This window comes from Rattus norvegicus, chromosome 7, assembly GCF_021556685.1.
Source record: "Rattus norvegicus strain SHRSP/BbbUtx chromosome 7, alternate assembly SHRSP_T2T, whole genome shotgun sequence".
NCBI lineage: Eukaryota > Metazoa > Chordata > Mammalia > Rodentia > Muridae > Rattus > Rattus norvegicus.
This window is the reverse complement of record NC_141540.1, coordinates 99,752,290-99,767,516: the sequence shown is the minus strand read 5'-3', so window position 1 is coordinate 99,767,516 and position 15,227 is coordinate 99,752,290. Positions and strand designations below refer to the sequence as shown.

Below are 15,227 nucleotides of genomic sequence, written 5' to 3'. Positions count from 1 at the left end.
CTCGGTCCCTGAGAAAGCAAGCTGAGCGCCAGCATCCACCTCTCTCTGCTTCCTGACTGCAGATGCAGTGGGAGCAGCTGCTTTGTACTTCTGTCTCCATCCCTCCCTACGATGGACTGTACCCTGTAACTCAGAGACGGTGCCCCATATCTTAGAGACAGTATAGCCTAACAAGCCCGTCCCTCCTTAAGCTGGATGTGTCAGATATTTTGTCACAAGACACATAATTAACACAGTAGAGAAAGAATTAAATGCGGCCATAGCTGGACATTTGCCAACCTCTGCCATTTCCCCATCCGCCTTAAGATCCAGGAGAAGACGGCACTGGGTTCCTTTTGCGAAGGTTGGTGTCAGGAAGGCAAGAGATGGGCCACTTTGGAACACCAGCAGCTGGTGGGTGTAAAAGTGGCTCAGTGACCGTCAGGATTAGCATCATTCTAAGTGATATAGGTCAGCCCTGTTCTGGAAGGTCTCAAACTCCAGTACCATGTCCACGCAGAACGCGCAGCAGCCGTCAGCCATTCTGTTCTGGTTTCTATAAGCCCCCAGACAATGCCACTCCCTGGGCCAAGCCTAAGATAGCATTTAAATAAATTCCTCTCTACAGCGCCAGAGTAAGGCCATATAATTCCCCCTTCGCATACCAGATGTGTGCAGTGGAAGGGTCCATGTCACTCTCTTCAGAAAGACCTTGCAAAAACAACAACAATAACAACAACAACAACAACAACCAAGAACAGAGTTGGCATGCTGGTACACAGCCATGAATCCCAGCACTTAGAAATCTGGGGCAGAAAGATGATGAATTCAAGGCCGACCAAGACTACACACTGAGACATTGCCGAAGAACAAACAAACAAAAATAAGAAAAATGGCCTCCTAAAATGCTAGCAAAGATAATAGAAAAAAGAAACCCTTGTGTAATAGGGTTACATATGATTCTATTTTAAAAAAGCAAAACCCTTCCATATGTTCCTGCTATACCAGTACTAGGTATGTGCATGAAGGATTCCATGAATCAGCGTTGGCAGAGGTACAGATCCATGTCCGTTGCAATGCTCTGTACAATAGGCAAGCCATGGAGGCTCTACGATGTTCTCAGCATTTTCAAAAAAAAGGTCTTGTGCAAGTCGGGGGAGCTCATGCTTAACAGAGCCCACGAGCAGGCTTCTGTCTGGCAGGACATTTAGCAGTGAACCTGGCTCTCCTTGTTCAGGATTGTTTCATTAATCCTTCCTTGTATATTTGGGAGCTGGGTTCTCTTATAAAATATTTGACTTTTGTGGCAGTTTAGATGAGAATGGTCTCCCCACAGGCTGATAGATTTGAGTACTTGCTACTAGAGAGTGGTGCTGTTTGAAAGGCTTGGAAAGAGCGTCAAGTGGAGTTAAGAGGAAGAGGTCTTTTCGTCTTAACCAAAATCCTACTTCCTCATGTCTGAGGTGCACAGATCTCAAAAGTAAGGAGGAAGAAAAGAAGGAGGAAGAGAAAAGGGAGAAGAGGAAGAAGAGGGAGAGGGAGAGGATGCAAATGTGCATATGAACCTCTCCTCAGATTACCCTCAGGAAATGTCTAGTCATCCCACACACCTATGTTCATCTGCCAGGATGCTAAGATCCCAGCAAATATGGGTGCCATGGGCTTCTTCTCTAATTCAGGCCAGCTCTGCTCCTTACATCACCACCCCACCCACTCAAAGACCAACTTCTTCCTTCAACAGGATTTGTATCCTGTACCTTACATAAAATGCTCCAAGGGGCTGAAAATTTGAGTCCAGTTGCCTTCCTCTATATACTGAGGAAGACAAAGAGAAGTCCTCATCCTTTCAAAGTACAATGTTGTTCAAGTTCAGTGTTGAGAACAGTCAAGGTGTTTTACCAGTGACCTCATTTGCTTTGCATAGCTCATGTCCTTAATCATTTCTGCAACCAAGAGGAGCTGATTAGATCCAAGAGTAAAACTTTAATTAGTGCAGTCAAGTGAGGCTCTCTAAATCCCTCACACAGAGCCAGCTCAACACAATTACTCACGAGCAGTATCCAGTCATCCATACAGCAGACATGACTCAGAAAGAGAAAATAAAAAGCCAACTGGAAATTGGGGGCTCCAGCTTTCACAGATGGCCTCCCAGGCTGGTAACAAAGCTAGAAGCTCATCTGTCCCATCGCACAGCCCTCTGCAGGCTTGCAGACGTCATGTAGAGCATTACTGAGTGAGGCTTCTATAGGATTCACAGAGTCTCAGAAGCAGAGCTTTGCCACCCTCCTCTCCCCGATGCAGCCTAGCTCTCCAGAGTGCGGCTTCCTATTAACTTCTATACTGGCTGGTTTTGTGTGTCAACTTGACACAAGCTAGAGTTATCACAGAAAAAGGAGCCTCAGTTGTGGAAATACCTTCATGAGACCCAGCTGTAAGGCATTTTCTCAACTAGTGATCAAGGGGGGAGGACCCAGCCCATTGTGGTGGTGCCATCCTTGGGCTGGTAGTCCTGGGTTCTTTAAGAGAGCAAGCTGATCAGGCCAGGAGAAGCAAGCTAGTAAGAAACATCCATCCATGGCCTCTGCATCAGCTCCTGCTTCCTGACCTGCTTGAGTTCCAGTCCTGACTTCTTTGGTGATGAACAGCAATGTGGAAGTGTAAGCTGAATAAACCCTTTCCTCCCCAACTTGCTTCTTGGTCATGATGTTGGTGCAGGAATAGAAACCCTGACTAAATCAACTTCCAAAGTAGAAGCTGCAGTTTGAGCCTTGTAGATGGGAGGAGGCCCTCCCATGCCTGTCTGCTTCTTCGAGAGTCCTTGGAATTCCAGCCTTAGTTCAGGGACCAAATATAACATATCTTAAAGCCTTAGTCCTGCCCTTAACAGACTCAGCCTAAAAACACCAAAGAGAAATGTCTAGAGCTATGCACACTCCCAGACCTTGAGCCCAGAGGCTCAGAAAATACTTGCAGTGGATATTGACCTTAAACTCCAGTACTGGACAAGGAAGTCTCCACTGGTTCCCAGTGCATGATAGGAATAAAATCATAAAAGAGGGCTCCAATATGCATGCATACTTAAATACAACGCATCATATCCTATACCTGCCTGAAACCCCAATTTATACAGTAGCATATGTCATACATAAACCAAGAAGGGTGCAGCCCTGACCATGAAAGGAGTAGCTACATGTCCGTTTCTTGTGATGCTCTCTCTACCCTCTCTGAGCACATAACCTAGGAGGGAGGAAGGCTGGTAGGATTCTACAGTACGCTGGGTTAGACACAGGCTCCTTCACTGTGTGACCTGGAGCAAACTGCATCACTTCTCTGTGCCTTCGTTTTTCCATGTGTATCAAATACCAATGGGTACCTGCCTCTCAGAGCTGAGCGCTGGGTTTCTGTGTGAAGGGCTGGTCCTAGCACAGCCAGTGCCATTTCTTACTGTGCTTAGGCTCAGAGAAGTTGACAGATAGGGTCATGCTGGCCGCTGGAGAGAACTGCTCCTCTCACAGCTGGCTGACTGCTGCGCCTTCTGCACCATGCAGAGTTTGAGCCAGTCTACCGTGCTCTATTCTACAGCACACACTTCAGCACGGACTCTCTATTCATTCTGTTCGCATTGCCCAAAGCGCTCTGAGACTGTCACTGCTGATGCTGCTGACTGAGCATGTCACTCAGTCACAGTGTGGAGCAAGGTGGTTGAGCTCTCTTTTTGAATTGGGAAATTGACTTGTAAAATCTGTTTATGGATCAAAAGGCTTGGGGTGGTGGCACAGGCTATAATCCCAGAGCTTGAGGGACTGAGGCAGGAGGATCAGAAGTTTGAGGCCAGCCTAGGCTACATAATGAAACCCTGTCACAAAAAAGCAAACAAACAGATACATATTTAAAAGAGGCCATTTGCCTAGCAGTCCATCATCATAAACAGCAGAAATAATTTAACCCTACTCACCCTGCCTGACCTCTGCTGCTACCTACCTTCCAAACGTCAATCTACCTCCCAAATCAATGAGAGCCACCATTTTATCAAGCACTAAGAGTAGATACCATGCAAGCCTTATCAAATTCAGAGCACTTCAGCTCAGGGAGGTTAAGGATCCTGCCTGGACACACACAATAATCTCACACTTGAGATCTGCCCCTATCGCTTTCTCACCCTCATTCCTGATGGTCCAGGTCTCTGTGGACAAGCAGAGGAACAGCGTTTCCAACAACCCGCAGCAGCGCAACCCAAACTGAGCAAAACCATGTGAGGAGAAGCAGAACGTTGGATCTCACCTTGCCCTCCAAGCTCTTAAGCTAGCAAAGACGCCCACACTCGCTGACTCCCTGATCCCGGAAGTGATACCCAACACTTATCCTGGAAGGAAGAAAGCTCGCCTTGGGAACTGGTAGGCTCGGCAGCTGAGGAGTGCAGTACCAGTGGCCTCTCCTGCTGCCCAGGAAGTGCCCTTCTGAATGTACCTGCCTGGCAGTGCCCTATCTCTGTTTAAAATTGCTGCACCCAGGTTGGCCAAACCCAAGGGTTCCAATCAGCAAATACAGGAGAACCCAGAACAGGTCCAGAGCGGAGAGGCTGCCTGCGTGTTTTATCCTGAATCAGGAAACCACAAGTAGAAACCACAAGTAGATCAAGGTGAAGAAAGCTGGGCATGTAGCTCACTGGTACAGAAAGTGCTACCCTAGCAAGAGTGAGGTCCTACCCCAGACCCAAACTAAGTAAACTCAAAAGAACCAGACAGTGGCAGAGTCCAACCTCCACCCAGCCATCATGCTGGGGCCTTTAACCATGTTCTCCATCCCCTGTTGAATTTTAAGTTTTTATTGATAATAATAATAATATGCTTATATTAATTATTGTGATTATTTAAATATACTTAATAAATTTATTGTTATTATTGTTGTTGTTATCATTATATTATATTCACCATCCTTCACTGAGTATTCTTCTTTTGGCAAGCTAGCAGCCATTGAGTATTATTCTACTCCCCGCTGCAGCCGAGGTCGCCACTGTGCCCAGTGTATAGATGGCAAAACTGAGCCACTGAGAGTCTGGCCTTAATCAGGGGCACATGACTCAGGAGCCTGAGCTTATGAGCACCCAGCCTCCCTTAGTGGCATTTCACAGGGATGTGTGATCTGATGCCACTTCAACAGGGCAGGTCCATCAGGAAGCACAGTGGCAAAATCAAAGGGAATCATGAGATCTTTTGTCAGAGCCCTGTGGCCCCAGAGGCCCCCCAAACCATTTCCATTTAAAACTGAAGTCCCGCTTGCTATAATTTAAGTTCCTTTTTCTTTTTGCAGAATGAGACCTCTGTGTCTGATATAGCTACAAGTCCATGCCAAGTCAGCAGAGAACATCTCCAGAGCACCCCAGCACAGTGGACCATCAGCACTAGACGCTGTGCAATGGCGCCTCCAAGGAAATGCCAAACAGACTAACTGTGGCCAGGCCTCACACTGGTCAACCTCTTTGTACTCTGCTCTGGCCACTCCCCTTCCTTCAGTTCTCTCCAACCAGGTCTCTGCCCAGCTCGGCTCAGGCCCTGGTGACATCACCGTACTTCTTGGCCCTCTTATCACTGTGTTCTCTGACAGGCCTTCCATGACAACCTCCCCACACAAGGCCAGGCCCAGGCCCAGCAAATGCCTCTTCTCTAAGGCTTTCAAAGCATGTCGTAACTTTGTGTCATTACAGTACAACATTGTCATCGACAACATTCACACTTGAGAACTGCACAACTGGGTTACAAAAAAAAAATCACAAGAATACACTCATAACATTTTAAGTATGCTTATGATTTTTACCAGGTCACATTCCTGATGGGGCAAACATGTGGAACACATATGTCTGCAATCACCTGAAGGTCCAGGGACTTGTCCTCTGTCGTAGTAACTATACGTTTCTTAATTTTATATATTTATTGACACAGCATCTCACTATGTAGTCAAAGCCAGCCTGGAGCTCATGATCCCGCTGCCTCACCCTTCCCACTATTGGGATTACAAATAAACACTGATAAACCTGGCTTTGTAATTATATTTTATGTGGTGACGGTGTATGCCTTTCCCATTAGGTAAAAGGCTCCCTTTCTTAAAAGGGAGAGCATGCCTTGCTTCCCCTGTCTCCCCAGCACCCATCATATAGGGTGGGCACATGTAGTCTGTTCCTTAGTTCAGTCCACAGACATGTGTTGTGGGAAATGCTGGTATAGGACTAAGAAAACCACAAATCATAAAAGAAAAGCCCACCACCTTCCTGGAGCCAGACCGAGGGCTGCCTTCAACTCTGATGTCGCCCAGCTATGAATTGCCTCTCTCTGCCTCCCCTCCTTCTCAGTATTTAGCCCTGGCAGGAGCTCCCCAGAGAAAAGGGATGAGCTGGCAGCACTCAAGCTGTTAGTCACAAAAACGGCTCAGGGAAATGACGCTGTACGATCATTCATGTGTGACCTGGTGATACAATTAGCTTCAGTTCCATTTTCAAAACGTAAAAGAGGATGCGCTGCAAATCGATGTCTTGAGCCTCTCCCCTGGGCTCCCCACTCTGGGAAGAAGGAAGCCTTCACAGCAAAGGCTTACTCTGACCGAGATCAAACAGACAGAAGTAACGCGTGACTCCGCCCATGTTCTGCACCCACCAGAGCGAAGGCATCTTGGTGTCCACATCGTGGCTGCACATTCAGTTTGGGTTACAATTCATTTCTTTTTTTTTTTTTTTCATCTTTATTAACTTGGGTATTTCTTATATACATTTTGATTGTTATTCCCTTTCCCGGTTTCTGGGTCAACATTCCCCTAACCCCTCCTCCTCCCCTTCTATATGGGTGTTCCCCTCCCCATCCTCCTTCCATTACCGCCCTCCCCCCAACAATCACGTTCACTGGGGGTTCAGTCTTGGCAGGACCCAGGGCTTCCCCTTCCACTGGGGCTCTTACTAGGATATTCATTGCTACCTATGCGGTTGGAGCCCAGGGTCAGTCCATGTATAGTCTTTGGGTAGTGGCTTAGTCCCTGGAAGCTCTGGTTGGTTGGCATTGTTGTTCATATGGGGTCTCAAGCCCCTTCAAGCTTTTTCAGTCCTTTCTCTGATTCCTTCAACGGGGGTCCCATTCTCAGTTCAATGTTAATGATGGCATTCGCCTATATATTTGTCATATTCTGGCTGTGTCTCTCAGGAGAGATCTACATCCAGTTCCTGTCAGCCTGCACTTCTTTACTTCATCCATCTTATCTAGTTTGGTGGCTTTTATATGTATACAATTCATTTCTTAGGAACCCTCACAAAGTTGTTATCATGATTCAACAAACATTCCCCAGTACATACTAGATGTGCAACGATAAGATGCCTAGAACCATCCTATACGTATAGGAAATTGACCATGAGAATGAAGGCAGAGAATTGGAGTCATTTCAGCAGCCGGTGCCCCTGCCACCCCACAATAAGAGTTCCCTACAGACAGAGGAGGGGCTACCGTTAGGGTTGGTGTTTCGAGATTATAAGGAGCTTCCACAGATGCATGTGTGTCGCAGCAGTTAAGTGAACTAGAAAAGGCAGATTGTCCAGGGTACAAAGTGACTGGTTTCCAAAGCCTTGACTAAATTACTATAACTAAGGACACTACTTGAAATGGAGGTGGTGGAACGGTGCCAGAGTCCCCGCTGCAGGGAGGCCCTTGACTGACAGCTACAGTGCCTCTGGATTCGCCTCTGGACCTGAGTCAGGCTGATGGACTATGCTCAACTAATAGGTATAGCAGAGAAAAATGAATTCATCCAGGCTCTTCCCTGCAAGACATGGGGCTCTTCTAACGGGTGACTTGGGACCTAAGACACTACCCTCTAAACCATCAACCTAGAAGAAACTACCTAGGAAGTGTTTGTTCCCTGTCTCTTCTTCCAACCTCCTTTGGGACATAGATGTCAGACCTGAGGCTTGGTCTCAATGTTCTGCTCATCTTAGATGGTCCCCAAACTCATCTTCCCTATGCACTGACACTGTCTTGGTATCTTCGTTTTGGAAGGCCCGAGCTACCGTTATCTGATCCAGCCCGTGAGAGTCACAAACACATCTTCCACCAAAAAAGGTTCTACTTTTGGAACACATAGAGAGAGAATCAGGGTAGTCAATAACCTCAAGGTTTCTATTTCATCAGCTGATATGTAATAAGATTCTCCACAATTACCCAAGAATGCAGTGATCCCTACCCATGTAACAACAAAACACATTTCATTCAGACTGTTAATTCGGTCGGAAGATCAAAACAATCAGGTATCGGGTCTGCACAGACCACCGTTGCAGACCATTTGGCAACGCATGCATACACTCACCTACTCTTGTCTAAGGGACCTCAAAACAGATGGGTTGGTCCAAGCTACCGTCTGTCAATATAATCTCTCAAAGAGGAGGAAATTAATTACTCTTTACACTAAAGCTCCTTTTCTCATTTTAGGACACGAAAGACTTTGGATTATGTAAAGCTTATTTGATTTATCTGCTTCCCAAAAATAACACTGGCACAAGCACTATATTTAAACTGTCTTCAAATTTTAATCCTGAGCTTATTATGATGGGCTTCGCTCAGAGAATTCACCTTAGAGACAGTTGTGTTGAATGTCAAGAGTCAGCTTGACTGGACTTCAGCTCCTGATCATGACGCAACAGTTGAAGGAAGGGAAACCAAGCACCCCAAGGCAGGGCATTCTGCAGATTCCGAGCAAGCCACTGGTGCAAAAGCCCAGCCTGTGTGAAACCTGAGGAGAAAACGTACCTCCACAAGGCAGTGTCCCTGGGTAAATTCAGCTAGATAAGAGTCTCCAAACAGAATAAATATGTGGCTGTCTCTGGGAAGCAGAGACCAAAACTGCAAGTGGGATCTGGGTGCTTTGGATCCTATAGGTTTGGCCTCTTTCTTCTTGAGGGGCACAGGCATTGAACAAGGTACCCTTCCTCTGGTGGAGTAGGGAGATTCACTGTAGTCTGCCTCTTAGAATAGCCTCCCTGTTCACTCACTAGATATCACACACACACACACACACACACACACACTCACACACACACACACACACACACTCACACACACACACAGATGAAGAAATAGAGACCTCATGTAATAAAGTTACTGATACAGGATTATGGAATTTGTCACTGGCATTTCTTTTTCATGTTTTACAACTTTTCAGTGAAGCCCATACATTGCTTTGATAACCATGAAAAACATCTTAAATAGAAAAATTAAGCTTTGTACTAAGTACAGAGTGAGAAAGAATTACGTTTCTCCTCTCCAGTTGCTGATATTACAGATGGGAAAAGCAGCTAACAAAGCCGTGTGCTACAGAAAAGTGGGTTCTATCCAACAGGCTGCAGCTGCCTCCTCTCTTCTGTATCTGGACTTAAAGTGACGTTGTGTGGGCCTCTATAAATCCCTGTGCTTCAAAGGACTGAAAGGCCAGGTTGAGGTTGCCTGTGACCCTCAGAGTCTTCTTTTCAGGGTAAGGACATTCCAAAAACATATAATCTCATCCGTGGACCATAGTGTGGACTAACGTTCTGGGAAAAAGCATGATAGCATCTACCCAGATGGGTGAAACAATTGAAGTTCAAATTAGAGAGACCCTAGAACAGTGTTTCCCAGCCTTCCTAATGCTAATACCCTTTAAAAGAGTTCTTCGTGTTATGGTGATCCCCAACCATTAAACTTATTTTCTTGCTACTTCTTAACTGTAATTTTTCTACTGTTATGAATCACAATGTAAATAGCTGATATGTGACCTCAGGGCTTAGAAGCTGGTAATGAGGCAGAATCATAAAATTCATCCAGAGAAAGACGGTCTACTGAGACCACGGTGAGGAGTTGGAAAGAGGAATACTCCGTCTTGCGGTAAGTATCAACAGAAGAGAGCAGGTGGAACAGGAGAGCGGCTCAGTGGTGGCAGCAGCAGGCAAAGCAGAGAGCAGCTCAATCTTCATAAACTCCAAGCGATGAAGTGCTGGGGAAGCTGATGCCCCAGGGGACCCCAGGATAATCATAGCCCCTGATGTGAAACCTCAAAATCACAGTAGCTCCTGAGAGACGTTCTCATCCCTAAGATACACACTATGATGAAGTTCTGCCATCCAAGAGCTACTGGATTAGGCTACATGAGTGATGAGAGTAATTATAACAATGGTGATTATGCATTTGAGTTCCTATGCCCAGGAAATACAGCAAACACTATTATACATTTACCATTATTTTCCAGAAGAGGAGATAGATAGATAGATAGATAGATAGATAGATAGATAGATAGATAGATATGACAGATAGATGATAGATAGTTGATAGATGATTGATAGATTATAGATAGATGATTGGTAGAAAGATGATTGATAGATGATAGGTGAGAGAGGGAAACAGAGAGAGAGAGAGAGAGAGAGAGAGAGACTCAATCAGCCCAGCCCCTTTGGTGATAAAACCAAGAAAGTACTCAAATCCTTAGCTCTTAAACTTTATACTCTAGTGCTAGTATTCAGCATATCCATGGAATAAAATTCCACCACGGAGGGTGATTTGGGCATTGTTTTTCTGTGCAACCCAAACACAAAGCGTCCTTAGGCTGCCCAACCCAAGGAAATTGTCACTGAAATTGGTAAGAAGGCATGTCTCTTTCTATAAAATAATATTGTGCTGTAATCTCCATTCAATTATTGGCATAAAGTGAGTAGCAGATGTTGAAATCGCTTGGGCATTCTGATCAACTGAGAAGGTGTTCAGACCATCTCTCTCACCATCACCCCAGCACGATGAATGCGCCTAGAGGAGAGAAACACCATGGACTCCACTCTCTTTGCCTTTGGCATCATAGCCTTCAGTGAGTATTGGACAGCAGATGCCAAGACCGTTAATAATGAAGAATTTGCTGGAGAAACATTCAATTCAGCTATTGCACGTAGTAGACAGACTATGAGCCAGATTAGCCCTGAGGCATCCAGGTCAAAGTCAGATCAAACTCAGAGTGAAGCCCAGAATCTGCCTGTCATTCTACTGCAGCTTTTAGGTCAGCATATGTTTTTTTTTTGTTTTGTTTTTTGTTTTTTTTTTTTTATGAATGGAATAGTGTTGGGGAGGTTTTCAAGTGAAAAGAACTCTCATGTTTTCCTACCCCACAAGCAGTACAGGCTGTCTCCTAGAGAGAATCTAGTGCAACTGTAAAGCCTGTGGACAGTGTATGTGGGACATCCTGTCAGCATTCATCCCTGTGAGATATCAGCTCCCTGGGCACGTGGTCAGTGGCCATTTTCACTGGTGTTTGTCTCCCATCCTAATAGGCTGCTTTAGTCATTTTTCCCTGCAGACTCAGCTGCACAGCTGATTGAAGGACTCTTGACAAGTGACTGTAAGCTATCTGACGTCAGGGACTTCACTGTGGAAAGAACATTTGTCAGTTTGATTTTCATGTGTGGTGTGTGTGTGTGTGTGTGTGTGTGTGTGTGTGTGTGTGTGTGTGTGATTTTAATCAGCAGGGTTTCCGTATATCAGTTCAATATGACTTATTATAAACTTAAACATCTTTTGCCAGGAAGTAAAGAATTCCTCAAAAAATGATGGAGAAATGGAGAGCACTGTTCTTAAATCTTTTATTTATGTGTATGTGCATGCGCATGTGCATGTGTATGTATGTGTGCACATGTGGGTGTGTGGGTGTATCTAAGTCTAAAAGAAAGCATCAGATCCCCTAGAGCTGGAATTTCAGGCAGTTGTGCACTACCCAGTGTGAATACAGGAGCTACCTCAGGGAAAGAGACATACTCATTCTTCACGGAGCCGTTCTGGAAGCAGCCTCTTCCCACCTCTATTTTAAAGGTGAGAAAAAGGAAGTCCCTTGTGAATATAACCACTTGCTTGGGGCCACTCTGACACAGAGAAGTGGGAAAAGACTTCAACCCAGGCAGGGTCTTACCGAGCTTATGAATTAAAAAGATGAGCCTCTGACTAAAGAAGGGGCAATTTGAATATCAAAATGAATAACATACTATATAAATAAGCCACAATTTAGATATTAAAAAGAGATGAGGTGGCGAGGAAAGAAAAGGAAATGAGAAATCTTTTGTAAAAATGGAGGCAATAATGTACAATGGGGTGATCATGTAAGAAATGAAATTGCCTTTTTAACAACCCCTTTGGTGATGACTCATTAGCTCGGATTCATCCGTGAAGGCTCTGCTTGGGCTCCTCCTTGAGAAGAAGGACAGAGTTGTCCCTGTAACTCACTGGACGGACAGTCGTGCCCACGGTCTGTGGCTGCAGGCTGGATCTGTGGGGTTTTCCACCTCCCACCCGGCTCTCCTTGCCACCTTGTCTTTGGAATCTAAGATTTCTTTTCTCACAGCGGGTGTATCACCATAAGGGATATTTGAGGGAGTAAGGAGGTCCAGGAGGCCCCGTAGTGACCATCCCCCACCCAGAAAAGGAAAGTAGAGGAGGAAGAGCAGAGTCAGTCTCTGAGAAGCACACTGGCCTCACTGGGGTCAAAGTCAGACATTAGCCCCTGAATCTTCAGGGATTTTGATCCTGATCAGTCCAGAGGAAAAGCTTCCTGATACCCTATTAATCCTCAGATACACAAACACCTGCAAGCTTGATTTCTCTATAAGATACCATGCTGTCTTGGAAAGAGCTTTAGACAGGACTCTGTTCTAAGTCCCTGGAAGCCCCTCCCACACAATCAAAACCAGGACAATTAAGACCAACACCTGTCTGTCGAGATGTGACTCCCTGGGAGCCAGGCACTGTGCCAGCGTCGTCTCCCAAACACCAGAATGTTTCATCCCATAAAACCCCTACGTACACACCAATATACTCTTGTTTTTAAAATGAGAAAACTGAGGCAGCCTGGAGAACAGAAACAACTTGGGTCTCAGTCAGGGTTTCTATTGCTGCAATGAAACAGCGGGACCAAAGAGCAAATTGAGAAAAGAAGGGTTTGTTTGCCTTACACCTCCAGACCACAGTCCATAATTGGAAGAATTCAGGACGGGAACTCAAACAGGCCTGGAGCCTGGAGGCAGGAGCTGTTGCAGAGGCCATGGAGGGGTGTTGCTTACTAGCTTGCTTCCTGTAGCTTGCTCAGCTTTCTTAAAGAACCCAGGACCACCAGCCCAGGGATGGCACCACCCACAATAAGCTGGCCCCTCCCCACTAATCACTAATTGAGAAAATGCCTTACAGCTGGGTCTCACGGAGGCATTTTCTTAGCAGAGGCTCCTTCCTCTCTGATTCTAGTTTGTGTCAAGCTGACACAGGAAACCAGACAGTACAACTCTATTAGGACCACTCTGACAGTGTCAGTGAAAGTGGTGGGACATGCAAATTCAATCTACGCAGGTCCTCTCTGAGACCGTGACTAACCTAAGGTTAGTCACTGTGCCACCCAGGGCAAGCGTCTTCAGCTGCACTTAACGAGTCTAAGGCAAAGCTCACGTGAGCAGCTCTTTCATCGTCCCTCCGTGTGTGCATGTGTGTCATGTTATTAATTTATTCATTCACATAATATAAACTCACAAAGCATTTTTCAATGTACCAAAGACATGATAGAAAAAGAGAAAAAGATGTGGTTATAATGACCCGAAAATGCAGTACAAGAGGCCTGGGCCTAAGGCAAGGCGTTCACACATACCCTGCCCCCTAGATCATAGATAGCATCAGGAATGGCAGAAGCCAGATTGTTTCTAATTCCATTGTCCCGAAATCAGTGGCTGAGTCAACGTCCCTTCCACATCTGCTCTCTCTCCCTCTAGCCCTCACACTTGACCAATTCCATGATATCTGTTCTTCATGCCAGAGACTACTATACACGAGTGGTAAGTTAAGGCCAACTTAAATAGAGTTGTAGAGTTTCCTTCCTAGAAAAGGAACCCTCTAGTAATCTTTCATTAATTAATTTTATTGTGTGTGCATGAACATATGCACATGCACCATAGGTGTGCAGGAGCCCTCAAAGGCCAGAAGAGGACATTGGATCCCTGGAACCAGAGTTACGGTTGCTTATAAACTGCCATGGGGGTGCTGGGAACTAAACCCTGGTCTTTGGCAAGAGCAGCAAGGGCTCTTACCCATTGACCCACCTCCCCAGTCCTGAGACAATAATATTTTTAACAACTTTCTGTTGGCACTGGCATGAGCTCTGTCAGTAAGGACTGACTCCCTGAAAAGCAGACGGGATTCTGAAAGCAGAATTAAGCTCATGTCTCAGTTTTACTGACAATGATGTTGTAGCTAAACCATATAACATCTCCAATTTTTACTAACTAGAAACAGTGAGAAGCTGTTATCCTGACTGTGCCTGTGTAAGACATGTTTTATAGTCTCAGAGCACACAGCTCTGGTTGGATTCATTCTCTCTCTCTCTCTCTCTCTCTCTCTCTCTCTCTCTCTCTCTCTCATTGTGTGTCTGTCTCATCTGTCTGTCTGTTTGTCATCTATATCTATCTTTATCTTTTTTCCCTCCCTGGTCCTCAGCAAGAACAGCAGGACCTCTTTCCCTCCCTCCCCTCCCTCCCCCCTTCCCTCTCTCCACTCTCTTCCCTCCCCACCCCTTTCATATGGTACACCATGGGCACACAATAAATAGAAGTTCCATGAGACACTAAAATATTGGAATCTTGGGTGTCTAGAGAGACTGTTTCCTTTGCTTCAACAGGATTTTTACTATTGTTCGAGTCAAGAACCTGGAGAATCCCAGAGACAATTCCTGTAGCCAGGAACTCTTTCTAGCTCACCTTTTAACTGCTAGGAGATCCTGCCCCTGGGGTTAGGTGAATTCTGAACTCATAGCCCTTTATTGCATGGGTGTTAACTTGCCTTCCGAGTCCCTGGAAGCTTCCTGCCTGACAGCGCATCACTCTCTCTGGGATGCTTTATCAACAATGACTCACTCTGGGTAAACAGTGAATCCTTAAGGATGATCTAGCAGTCTTACTGACACTTTCAACACTGACAGGAGACGCACAAGAAGCAATCCCACTCCCTTCTCAGCACTCTCCCACTCCAGTTATAGAAATGGCTTTCTTGATGCTAACATACAAAAACCCTCTCTGGCTAGGTTAAGTAGGAAAGAGGGTGAATTTCAGATTCCTAATGAGTCCCAGAAAACCAAGATCAAATTCTACAAATCTGGAAGGATCTGTATTCACCTAATCACAGCCAGACCCTGGGTAGACCCTACCATTGGACACAGCAACTTCTCTACGAGTTAGGGCCCTG

At 45.6% G+C, this 15,227-nt stretch overlaps 1 protein-coding gene across 3 annotated transcripts in view; it reads right to left on the bottom strand.

Annotated features, from left to right (window-relative positions):
• Fer1l6 (fer-1-like family member 6) overlaps positions 1 to 15,227 on the bottom strand; it is a 155,555-nt gene that overhangs the window by 132,047 nt on the left and 8,281 nt on the right. The window contains exon 1 of one of the 3 annotated variants that reach the window (XM_087557386.1): positions 4,139 to 4,262. The gene's annotated coding sequence lies outside the window, so the exon portion shown is untranslated. 3 annotated transcript variants of the gene reach the window in all.